The sequence below is a fragment of the Pteropus medius genome, unplaced genomic scaffold, assembly GCF_902729225.1.
Source record: "Pteropus medius unplaced genomic scaffold, Ma_sr-lr_union100, whole genome shotgun sequence".
Taxonomy (NCBI): Eukaryota; Metazoa; Chordata; class Mammalia; order Chiroptera; family Pteropodidae; genus Pteropus; species Pteropus medius.
Window position 1 is genome coordinate 2,930,215 of NW_024353787.1, and position 12,670 is coordinate 2,942,884.

At 39.3% G+C, this 12,670-nt stretch overlaps 1 protein-coding gene and 1 pseudogene across 5 annotated transcripts in view; both read left to right on the forward strand.

The window, feature by feature from the left end:
- Positions 1–12,670, forward strand: part of KIAA0319L (KIAA0319 like) — an 86,372-nt gene that overhangs the window by 7,447 nt on the left and 66,255 nt on the right. The window contains exon 1 of one of the 5 annotated variants that reach the window (XM_039850943.1): positions 7,650–7,682. The exons of the other annotated variants lie outside the window; for them this stretch is intronic. The gene's annotated coding sequence lies outside the window, so the exon portion shown is untranslated. Of the gene's footprint in view, positions 1–7,649; positions 7,683–12,670 lie in introns of those variants that run through there. 5 annotated transcript variants of the gene reach the window in all.
- On the forward strand, positions 10,231–10,346 carry LOC120593329 (uncharacterized; annotated as a pseudogene).

Here is a 12,670-nt window from a genome sequence, read left to right on the forward strand (position 1 = left end):
TTTAGGCTAGGCACAAGGGTAATAAGGATGAATGTAACACAGTTCCCTGGAAGAACTCCCAGTTTAATGACAGACAGAGAGAGAGAGCAAGCGAGAGAGCAAGCGAGAGAGAGCAAGCGCGCGTGTGCATGCATGTGTGTAAATACTATGATGCGGTAAGTGAAAAGATAGAAGAATGCAGTGGCCGGAATGCTGCTGAAACCAGGGAGGAAATACTCAGCTTAGAGGTGAAGGGAGAGAATTGAGGAATTATCCCCAGACAAGCTGATGCCTGAACAGATTTTTGAAGGTTGAATTTGAAGGATTTAAGGGGTATTCCCTAAGCAATGGGAATGCAAGAACAAAAAGGTGAAACAGCCCAGTATATAGCAAAAACTCTATATGCAGTTTAGTGCTGCTGGAGTATAAAGAGCAGAGCTGGAATGGCAGCTCCGGAAGAGGTAGATCGTGGCCAGATCATGAAGGATCTTGTATATGTGCGAAGAAGCTTTGGTTTTAATCTTTTTAGGTAGGTAGTCTACAAATTTTTTTTTGATTACACACTCTAATTCACAAAAAAAAGTTGAGGATTTACCCCAATATATGTTCATTTATACATAATAACAAGTACCATTGAATTAATGTCTAACGTATATAAGAGATGCCAAAAATAAAAATTTAAAGGGATCAACTAAAAAACAAATACAAATAGTTTTAATATCTTCTTTTCATACCCCAGTGATTTGTCTTGTGCACCTCTTGTACGAAAACACTACTTCGGAGATCATTGCCTTAGGGAGTTGGGAGCTATTGAAAATTTTAAGCAGAAGGATAATACTGGTTAATTTCTAGATCATTTTTTGCTGGAATATGGAAGAATGATAATGGTGGAGATGGGAGGAAGATGGAAAGGGGAGGGATGTCAGGGCTAGAGGTAAGGGTATCTATTAGGAAGTAAATCAAGTAGTCCAGGAGAAAAGTGATGAGGCTCTCTGCCTTCAAGGACTCTCTCTCACTGAAGAGAGTAATTTTTACTTAATACGAATCAGTAGTAGTGCTAAATAGATGGGTAGAATTTAGGAGTTCTGTAGTAAGAGATGAGAGGAGGTTATTATTTTTTCAATTAAGGTATAACTATCTAATCCCAGAACATTCTTCAAATACCTCAGAAGAAACCCTCTAACCATTAACAGTCACTCTCTATTCCTCCCTCCCCTCATCTTTACAAAGACTGGTAAAACAACCAGATGGGTGCATTTTTAAAATTACATATTTATTTAACAAATACTTACTGGGCCAGGCATGTTCTTTGTGAGGACTCTAGCCAAGTCCCTGACTTAGTCTTTCTGGCCAGTGAAGCTTTCTGAAAGAGCAGAGTGCATGTGCTGGCCTCATTCTCCCACCTCTGTCCTCTGAATCTAGTGGGGTCCTGGCTTCTGCCCAAACCTTGGCTTTTGCCAAGGTAACTGTGACCTTCCTAGTTGGAGACCTATACTTTTTACCTTACTTAACATCTCTGCTGCTTTGGACACTTTCACATACTTCTTTCTTGAGACCCTTTCCTCAGTCACCTTAAATTATTTGTTCTCCTTCCAAAGCCAGTGCACTGAGCTTTCTAATTATTCTTTCCTCACTCCCTTCTCAGCTTGTCCCTTAAATGTTTTGTTCTTCAGCATTCTCTTTCTACCATTTCTTGTCTCACTCTTGTGCTCTCCCCTGGGCAGTCTCATTTTTTCCTATACTTGTAACCTGTGCACTCACTGCTTCCAAATCTATAACAGTTCATTCACTTCTCTCTGAGCTCCAGACTACGTGGCTATCTCTGCGTCACACATCTCCAACCAGATGTCTCATAGCTACCTCTAAGTTAATATATCAAAACTGAACCCGTGATCTTTTATCCCTCTTCCTCCTTTTTTATATTCTATAACTGGGAAAAGACCACTTCCACTCATGTTATGAAATAGAAATCCCTGAGCCATTCTATAATCCTTTCTCTACTCCACGTTCCGATCACCGTTCATGGAGTGCCATCTCATGTTTCCAGACAGGGTGCTCCATACCTCTTCATATGCCGTTATCATTCTGCTTGATGTATTCTGATTCAGGTAAATAGCTTTTTTGATGCTTTCCCTGAGATCCCTGGTTTGAACTTGTTCTTTAATGTTCTCATAGTGTCTGTGCATCTCTCTTGTATTATACCATGTTATACTGCATGATTTAGGCTTTATGAGGAGAGGTTCAGAGTAGGTCTTGCTCTAAAGTGTGATCTACTCTAAGGTGAGGCCTTTCTGGTATCCGCTGGTCTACAGCATTAATGTGATTTCTTTGCTCTGACAGCTGGAGTGCTAAAGTGCTCCTACCTCCTTCCCCCAGCTCTGTGTGACCTCTAGTGATTCTGTTTTCCTTTCAGCCCTGAGGCATCTACTATCTAATAATCCTCAGGTGGTCTTGTCCTGTGCCTTTAACTATACCACCCCTCAGCCTGGCACGGATCCTCTCAATAGATTTCTGGGGCCTCCTCTTTCCACAGCTCCTTTCTCTCCAGTGTCTCTCACTCAAATTCTAACTAAACTCAGTTCTCTGCTTCTTGGGCTCAGTGAGACTCCTCTGTTCTGTTTGGGCTCCAGCTTTCTGTGCCCTGGTTGTGAAGTTGCTCCAGAGAATTGGGCAGTTGTACGGCTCACTTCAGGTTTCCCTTATCTCAGGGATTATAGCCTTGCACTGCTCTTATTTCCCAAAAACAGTTGTCTCGTATATTCTGTCCAGTTATTTATGGTAGATGGTGAGTCTGATACTGGTTACTCAATCATGGCTAGGAGCAGAAGTCTGCTATGATTACTTACATATGTGTCTGCTTCATTTAACTGTCTTACTCATAATTGCATTCCTAGCATCTATCATATAGTAGGTAGCAATAAGGTTTATTGGGTTAACTTAAAGATAATGCTGGAAATAGGAGCAATTTGGAATATACATATTAAAGGGAATCATTCTTTCCTACTCTGTTTTTCAATATTAGCTCATTAAGTGGGCACTTGACTTCCCAGGAGGGAACAATATTTGGAAGGAAAAGTTTTGCTCTTTTATCTACCTTTTCTCTGCCTCTCTTCAGAGAGAAAGAATGGAAGACTGATTTTGCTGATTGGTAAGTCTGGAAAAGAATCCTGTTGTATGGAATAGCCAGTCTTTAGCATTTGCATGTATTCTCTCCCTGCCATGTTCTCATTGATCTGCCCATGCCAGAACAATCTGCATTTGTCCAATAGGGTAAATTTAATTTAGCCTAGGAAAATATTAGAAAGCTCATTTGTGGTTGTGCATCTAAGCTATGTTCTCTAGTCACCTTATCACTTCTTATAAAGATATTTTGATCTCTATCTACCTCTGTCATGGTTTATTTTTTAATTAGTCTCGAACTCTGGGTGAGATTAATTATCACCCTCAAACCCCACAGAGACCACAGATGGGACAAAGACAGCTCCTGGCTTGGCAAGAGATCTTTTCCCCACTAGTTGTCATTCCTTTTTTGATCTCATAACTGCTTGTATTTGCCCCTGGCAGACAGAAGGCACCTGAGCTCACTTTCCTTCTTCGCCCCTACCCTTTGGTTGTGCTTTGAGAGTAGTGGCTCCTGTTGGGTATACCAGTGGTATCTTTTTCCTTTAAAAGAATTAAATACTTTGAGCATCCATCAGTCTTTTCTTCAGGAGAAAAGCATTTTCAGGAGACTTTTTAGGTAACATTATATATCCCTGCCCTTCTTGCTGGGCACCTAATTTAAGGTGGATGACTAATGGAGTATATCTCATAGCAATGAGCCTTCAGCAGGAACTTTCTCCTGCCAAACTGTCCTATATTCTTAACTACTTTTCAGTACAGGAAAGTAATAAATTATTAATCCTAAATCTGTCTCCTCGGATTGTAGGATAATGACTTGAGTACATGGTAACTGGGGGAAGGTAGAGTTTTCTGGCTGTTAATACAAACCATGCAAGTTTTTTGATTCTGCAGTTCAGCTAGCGTTGAGTAAGTCTATGGGATCTTGTTATATCACAATTTAATTGAGCAAAGTAAGACAAATCAGAATCCTCTAATGATAGCCTCTCTCCCAATGAAATGAAGTAATTACCTCTTGTTTAAGTACTCTTCAGTAAAAGATAATCATCTTAAGTTCTTCTCTCTATCTTGGAAAGCTATCATTTTGGTGGGTTCTTTTTGCCCTTTAGCAATAGTATGTAAACACAAACTTATTTCCTAACAAAGTGAAGAAGGATAAGAAAATGGCATAATTGGACAGTAAATCCAGTTCAGTTTAAAAACTTTCTTTAAATTGACTTTCCTCAGGAATTCCTCAAGGGAGGAAATAATAAGATAGTGGAGGAGTTTATAAAAACAAAATAACAATTGCAGGGCCAAAGCAAGGCCTTTTGGCTTATTTTGGAGATTGTATAAAAATCTTACTAATTGGAATAGTCTTCAATTTGAGGCATTGTGTGGAATTGGCAAGAACAGGACCAAGAAGTATTGTGTGGTTAATGTTAGGACATTTTTTCTCATGTGAGTAGTATTGAAGAATTTGGGTCATGATGTATAGCTCTTGGTTTCAGGGCCTGCCTTTTGAACTTGCTTTCTGGACCTTCATCCAAGAGCTTCCTGAAGAAAAGTCAACCCATGTGGTTAAGATACTTTAGCTACTTTCAATACCAGACAATACTGGATAAGTTTTAGAGAGAAGTTAAGAATTGTTCTTAATCACCTACCTATTTATCAGCTGAGCAAGAAACAGGAGGCAGAGAAGCCAAGACTGTGGAGCATGGACTCGGAAGTCAGACAGTCCTGAATCTGAGTCCTGGTTCTATTATATCCTAGTCGATGTTACTGAAACCCACCTTTTATCATTGTAGACAATACCTGTCTACAAAATGGTAACGACAGTGCCTCTCATAGGATTGTTGTGAGGATTAAAGAAAATGTTTACAAAGTGCTTAGCCTGCTTCTAGGTGCATAAATAACAATGTTAGCAGGATTCATTATAGTATGGTAACAAAATCCTGTTTGGTTGAACTCTTGTCTAATCCCAAAATGACCCAGTGGGCAGCAGGTTTGAGGTCTCTACTGGCTTCTTAAATGTTTGTTCGGTGGCATCTCAGTCCCTACATTTTTAAAAGTATAATGTAGGCAGCTGGCCTTTCTGCATTGTCAAGAAAAGTAGCCTCCATTTGTATAGTTTTACAGGCCTGAGGTTGGTGGAAGCCCATCACAGGCTGAACTGTGTTGTGCATTATTGTAACATGCCACTAAGAAGCGTGACTAGCTACTTGTTTCCTCCTTCAGCCAAGGATACTTTTCCTCTGGAAGAGGATTTTGTTCTGCCACCAGGACACTACCTGCCCCTCAGCCTTGGTTCATTTCCTAAAGCACTGACGATGTGCCTGGGCTCGGCAAGGCCTTGTACCAGGCTAGGCTGGCTCTGTCTGTTGGTCAGGACAGTGTTTTGACTGGAGCTGATTCAATAGCACTTTTGGATTTTGTATCAGAAGTAGCGTGCGGAGTTAGTCCCTTCTTTCTTTTGAAATGTATTTATTGGGATTCCTACAATCCTAGGCATTAGAAATGCAGTAGTGAGTAAGACATGGTCTTTGCCTTCATGGAGCTGGCAGTCTGCAGATTTCTTTGTCATTTCTTTGTCTCTTTGAGAGAGATGATGTTACTGGTATGTAGATTTTCTCCAAAGAGGCTGAGGCTTCTCTAGGGTCCCAAAGTAATTCAATGACAGAGACCCGCTCTTCCTTGTAGAATCCTAGGAATGTAGGGAACTAGGTAATTTGATGTCTCAAGCTAGTCTCAAAGAGGAACCTTCTGCTAAGAATTATGTAGGTGAAGCCCCTGTCTACAGTAGGATATATCTCCAGCTTTCCTTTCAATTCAGCCCATTCTCTTCACCATTAATAACCCATATACCTGAATAAGCTGTGAAGGTGGTTATCTGCATATTTGGAAAAGAAAACACTACAGCTGCAGCCTTTGCCACTAGTTTGGAAGTGTGTGTCCTCGGAGATTTCATGGGTTTTGGATCTACTTGGCCAGTCAACTCTTGAAAGTCTTCTCTGCTTAAGGGTACTCCTTCCTTTTTGGCATCAGGCCCTCAGGTGAATATTTCCAATGCTTAGCATCTAGTAAACACTAAATTATACAGATCCTGAACTTCTTTGGTTAGTCACGAAAGGAAACTATAAAATACCCTGAGAACGGATTATAATGTCTCTGCATGGTGCATTAACCATCATAGATGCTGTCCTAGGAGATACAAAAGCAGAGAAGAATGCTGGCCAAGGCCTATCTGAAACTCCATCAACTGCATACTCTACCCCTAAAGATGGGTGCCCAGCTTACTCCAGTTCCTCCTTTTAAACTTTCCCAGCAAATGATAGAATTTTAAAGAATGTCTTCTTTCTTCCAACTAGCTTAACATTATGCTTTGATTCTAAACCAAAGCAGCACATTTGAGTTTGAAGTAACTGTGTGCTCATGGATTCTTTCTTTTAGGGATTAAGGGGAATGACTGGTATTTTCAGACCTGGGAGATGGGGAGTGTTTATTCTGATTTGGTTTTACTTATGTAGCTCTAATTTCAATTCATGTTTAAAATTTTGAAAGGACTGCCATTCTGCCTGTTCCATAGCTCCTCTGGTTTTTAAATTTTATTATTTTTATTATTTTTATTTTTTTTTGGATACAGTGTTTATTGTCCTTAACTAAGGGTAACCCAAGCCAGCTGGAGACTTATGGAAGTGGAATGAGTGAGTCTTAATCAGAACCAATGAGGCAACCTTGTAGAGAGAAGCCGGAAGAGCCATATTCCATTTCAGAGAGCTGAGTAATCTGCATCCTGCTGGGTCAGTCTGTGGCTTTTGGCCGAAGCAAAACAGTCCCCTGTGCTGAAGCAGTGCAAGCTTTTCTTCTACCTGTGCATTCCACTTCAGTCTCTTAACTGCTTGGTTTTCGAAATTGCTCTCAGCTGTGCTCTCCGGAGTATGCTTAAGCTGCACCCTGACATTTCTCATCGTGCACTTTTCAAATAACCAGGTGCATTTTCATATTACCCTTCTCTGAAAGGTTAAAGGGAGTGCTTGGCCTCTAAGCTTAGATAAGCACCCCTTGAACAGGGTTATTTGCCCAGGATGGTCAAGGCAGAAGCAAAGGTTTTCTGGCCTTTCCGTGGAGACTTTAGCTGACAAGTATACACTCCTTCCCTTTCCCAAGCTGTTTTGATTGAGCTGTTTCACCTCCACTATTTCATATTTCATGTGGGGGTTGCTGCCTTGGCAGCCTGGCTGCCTCTGTCAGTGAGGAGGGAGAGGTAAAGAGTGAGGAAGGCCCTCTGTATTGATGTGTTTTCAGGGATGTTCCTGTGTGTCTATGGGGCAGGGGAGAGGGACAGATAGACGCACACACACCGAGACACATTTAGATATCCTTATGCCCTTCCTAGAATTAATGTTACTTTTGACGGAGCAGAGAAATTCGGGTATTTTACAGATGAGGATAAGAAAAGACCAGTTTCTGTGGGGTTAGAGTGAGTCCATACTAGATAATTTGGTAGTCAGGAGTATTAACCATTTGCCCAAATGTTTATTTTTGTCAGTAGAATGTGTGAATCACAATCAACTTGAAAATGGAGCTATAAGTAAAAGATACATGTAAGTACATATCATAAAAAATGAAGTCTTTTAAAAGCCACATCTATAGTAAATAAGCCAAACAATATCAAATTATCTGAATGTCAGTGCTGCATTATATTGATGACTTTAACTAAATTACACATTTCTAATATTTGTGATCCTTGGTTCTTTTATATGTGTTGTCTTAACATTCGGTTCCTTAAAATATGCTTACTGAATTTTAATACCTTCTCTAGGATGTTTAATTCACTTAATGATAATTAATATCTAGGTATTACATAATACTATATAGATACATAATTCAGGTCAACAAATACTGTCCCCAGCTAAAAAAACCCACTTCCTGCCATCAGAGTTCACAGTTTGGAGGCTGAGGTAGATGTAAAAACATAAAGTAGCATGATAAATTCCAAGATGTGCTATGGGAACAAAGAGTGGGGCTGGGAAGAGCTGAACCCTGCTCTCTAGCAGGCTGGTGAGTCAGTAATATTCTAATCCCTTTGAACTTCCTTCTCCCGGATTCATTTGAAGTGGTTTTTAACCTGCAGAGCTCTTTTCACTTTTTCATCTCGAGAAGGGTAGAGGGAAGAGTATGCACAGCTCTGTAAAGTCTAGAGAATAAGAGCCTTAAGAAAATTATTTCTGTACAGATACAGATTGGCTTTGATATCATTTAAATAAAGTGGTTCTCAAAAATTCTAAGAATACTAACTACTCACACAGTTTCGCTTTCATTTACACACAGATGAGAAAGCATCTGTAGCTCTGCTTTTTATTTGCTATAAGCAAAAAGTGGTTTGAGATATTTAAGTATTTGAAGCTTGGTTGTATTGAGTCCTCACATGTCCCAGTTCAGCCCACTGCATTTTTTTTTTTTTATGACACTTACATAATACTCCAAAAAGAGAGATTTTTAATGGATAAATTGACATAAACTTTTCCTCTGTTGGCCATTTCTGCTGAAATAACACTTCATGGTTTGCTATATTATTTCCTTATTTCCTCCCAAGCTTACTGCTATTTTATTTAATTTACATCTCTGCCGCAGCCCTCTAAATGGCCTTCTCTTTAGAAACAACAAAACCAGCCAGCAAAAAAAAAAAAAAAAAAAAAAAAAAAAACCTTCCCCAGAAAACAAAGCAGTGCTCTGATTCAAGGTTCACTGTGTGGGTTTCAAAAGAAGGTTGGTGTGATTGTGATGAATGCAAATAATTTATTAGCCCTGCAGTCAGAGACAGCAATCAACTGCAAGTTCTTAGCAATAACATCTACAGTGGGCAATACAGGGAATTGCTAGATTCATGACACCACATCTAGGTGCTTTTCTCTTTAGAAAAAACATTTCCTTTCTTTTTAGAAGCATTTTTTAATGTACAGGCCAAAGTTTGTTATCATTCGATACCTGTGATTTTTGAAGTACAAAGACGGTGTTACACAGAGAGGTGTGGGTTCCTTCATGCTGTGGCTTGGAGGCGTGCTCTCCTTGCTGATAGCATTTTCCAGAGTCTTTTAGTCATAAGGTGGTGGGAGAAAAAGCTTAGCAGGAGATTCTGAGTTTATCACACGCAGGAATGTAACCCCCTTCTTACAGTTTTTTTTTTTTTTAAGTACATGGTTAAGTTGTTTGCCATCAATCTGCCTTTAAATATTATAAAGCCCTTGAAGACTAGATCATTTCTGAGCAGGTGACTTTATGGTAGGAGAGCTATTTTCAGCTCAAACTTATAACTCGGGTGTGAAAATGGGTTTGGACTAAACCTTAAAAGATAGGTCTTTTGAAACTTAATAACAAACATATCCAATTAATGCAAACTTCTGATTAATAAGTATCGGGTAGAAGCTAACTGCATTAGACTTGTGATAGACTGCTTTCTGTATTTTTACCGAGGTGACTAGAACTTTGAGAGTTTTTTTTTCTTCATCATTATTTAGAAGAAGGAAAACTGAATGGATCTAGATGTCATCAGTGATGGATGGCTCTTTGCTTAAGTGAACTGGGAAGCTGTTCTCCACCGTTTATTCAGAAGGTTCCATAATGAAAGCCCATCTTGCTTTTGAGTCGAGTGGAGTGGTCTGAAATAAATAGCTCAGCAAACTGAAATTTGGTTGATCCTTTCATGAGGAAAGATTACTTTGAGATTTGAAAAGATTTTTCAGTTTAGTGTTAAGACAGGAAAAGCTGTTTCCTAGTCAGTTATATTAGATTCAGTTATCTCCTCTTAATCCATTTGGCTTTTCATCACTCACTTTCTCGCTGCACATCTCTCATCATAACTCCCATTAAGTGCTTTCTCCACTTTAATTTGAAAAGCTCTAATTTCTTAGTGAACTGGGAACTTTGCTTTTCTTTCCTGTTCCTCCCTTCTTTTGTCGAAGGCAATTAATTAACATTAAGGTTCTGTCTCAAATGACTAAAACTCAAGTAATTCCATCTTGGAACTAACATCTTTTGCTAGATTTTGTTAGTTTAAAAAAACACAATGTGGTTTCATAGTGTAGCGGTTAGCAAGTCTGCTTTACACGCAGAAGGTCCTGGGTTCACGCCCCAGTGGAACCACGGTCCATGGTCTACGGCCATGCCACCCTGAACAAGTCCGATGTCTGATCTCGGAAGCTAAGCAGGGTCGGGCCTGGCTAATACTTGGATGGGAGTCCACCTAGGAAGACCAGGTGCTGTAGGCATAAATAATAATAAATAATAATAAAGAAAAACGCATAAATTTATTTAAATATTGGGTAGACTTTTATAATGAACGAATAATTCTTTGAATGCCTACTATATACCAGGTGTTTTGCTGGCCTACAAATACAGAAATGCAAGATACAATCCTAGCACTTAAAGAGGGCAGAGCGTGTGAGGTAGACAAACAAATATGATTCAGTGGGAGAAATACTATGATAGAGGTATATATAAAATATGTGGAAGAGAGGAATCTTGGGATGAAGGTTTTATCAAGGAAGACTTTCTGGAAGAAGTGGTACCTGAGCTGAAATGCAGTGTAATAACAACAACAAAAGTAATGGCAGCTAATATTTACTGAGCTTTCACTACGTGCCAGGCATTGTGTTAAGTACTTTGTATAACTTATCTCCTTTAATATCTGTAATACCCTGTGAGTTAGGTACTGTTGTCATCATCCCTATTTTTTTCACATGAGGAAATCAGGAAATTTGACCCAAGATGACCTAGCTAGTAAATTGACTGAATCAGGAGTCAACCCCAGGCAGTCTTATGTCAGGGGCCAAAGCCTTACCAGACTTGTGGCGTGGAGGCCAGAAGATAGAGTGAGATGGAATAAAGGTATTGATCTTGATATAAGATTTTCTTTTGGAAACAAATTTTTAAACTCAATTTTCTTTTTCTTATTTTCATTTGCATTTCTTTTTTTTTTTTAATTAAATTTATTGGGTGACATTGGTTAATAAATTATATAGATTTTAGTTGTGCAATTCAATAATACATCATCTGTATATTGCATTGTATATTAAGTCAGATCTTCCGAGGGTTCTATATAAACCTCACCTTGGAGACTGGATGTATTATATTCTCATTAAACCAAGATTAAATGAGGGTGGTTTTTTTATATAGTTCTTTTAACCTGGAAAGTATAGTTATCCGCTTTAATAAATGGGTAGATTAAAAGAACACTTTTCCCTTCTTTTGCCTATAAATATTGCCCCCTTCTAAGAAGCTATGATGGTACTATTTTTCTCTTCAACAATTTGCCACAATCCAGTACCTCTGAGGCTTAAGTGACAGTCTTAAAAGAGGAGGACTTCCTTTTCTGAGTTTTCTTCACTAGAGAAGTGCACCAAGACAGGTTTTGTGATCCAGTTGTTGGAAGCTTTTTCCGCCCCCCGCCCCTTCTTGCAGACAATCAAGAGTTAATGCGCATAGTGGCTGAGAGGTATGTATTTATTGGTCCCTAGTTCCATAGGGAGTTTGTCCTTGGTCAGAACGGTCTTTGGGAAAAATGGAAACATTACAGTCAAGGGAAAGGAGTCAGAATATGGTAACAAAGCACACGGATTCTTGTTTAGCTGTTAGTTTCAGCAAATCACCTGCACCATAGCATTTCACAAACTGTGCTCTTAACAAAGCTAGGCACACAGCAAAGGTGATGAATAGTAATTGTTTTCTTTTTAAAGGACTGCTTTGTGAGGCTGCTGCCATCTTTCAATCTAACCAGTGTGCAGTCGAAAAAAATGTTGGCCCTTTTGAAAAAGAAGAGAGGACAATGGTTATTACCCTGGCTTTTTTCAAACTTTATAATACCTGATTGTGCTCTTCAAAGGATTTAGTTACCTCCTCTGCCTGGCTTTCTGAATAAGATAACCCCTGCAGGAGATAACTGGCGTGGAGAGTAAAGTGGAACATTTTTTGTGTTTGTTTACTAGTGGGTGTGCAGGTGACAGACATGCTGACAGTCAAAAGGAAGGTGAAGGGTGCCCCCTGGGGTGGTTTGTTTTTGAACAGTTCCTGTGAGTTTTTCTGGGGATTGATAGTATGCCTGCTTGTCTCATTTTCATACGGCAGCCATCTTAGCTGAGACCTACTACTTCTGAGAGAATGCAGACTTCTGATGATAGCTCCAGGAAGACAGATGGTATTGAGCCACTGACTTCAGCACCAAATATAAGGCTTCTGCCCTACCACTTGGTAATAGTGTATTATAATTATCAAAGGAAAGCTTTGAATGGATTCTTGACCATATTATAAAATTATGAGTTTTCGAGAAAAGAATTTTAGTTTCAATGAATGTTAAAAGTAAGTGCACATCTTGCCTATAAAATGTCATAACCATGTATTGTTTTCCACAGAAACTTGGTTCCCCTTGCTGCCCCCACCCCCAAATAAAATAATTTGCCAACTGCTTTTTTTTTGGTGGGGCATTCTCTCTACTCTCAATCCCACCATCTCAGCCCTTCCATTGGGATACAATTTGATGAATTTGGTTAAAGTGTGACTCCCCAGTGACCTTAACAGTATGGCTCCTAAGATAGGG